This window comes from Penaeus monodon, chromosome 29, assembly GCF_015228065.2.
Source record: "Penaeus monodon isolate SGIC_2016 chromosome 29, NSTDA_Pmon_1, whole genome shotgun sequence".
NCBI lineage: Eukaryota > Metazoa > Arthropoda > Malacostraca > Decapoda > Penaeidae > Penaeus > Penaeus monodon.
In genome coordinates, this window is record NC_051414.1 from 1,465,858 (window position 1) to 1,466,280 (window position 423).

The following is a 423-nucleotide window of genomic DNA, read 5'->3' on the forward strand; positions in this document are numbered from 1 at the left end:
AATTTTTTTAATACTAGAAGAAAATTACTGAAATTTTTGGTTTGTTAATTTTCAGGTCATACAAAGAAACTATAATATTGATATAAGCATTTTGAATACAAATTTGTTTGGATATTTTTTCTCTAAACATCCTAACAGTAAACAATTTGTCCCCAAATCTAATTATTATATGTATACGCTATTCAGTATCACATATTTTTTGAAATTCTAGTTTCTGTTGCAAGTAAGGCAATTTGTTGAATAGCTTCTCTCGCGACATAAACTTTTCAGAAAAAATAACACGATTTCCAATTTCCTTTGCATTAATATCAGTTAGAAATAGAGATGAGCAGAATTTATATTTCCTTCTTTGTCGCCAATATTCCTAATACAAGAAAGAAGTTCGACAGCAATCTCAGCAATATATTTGTCCGGTTCTTTTAG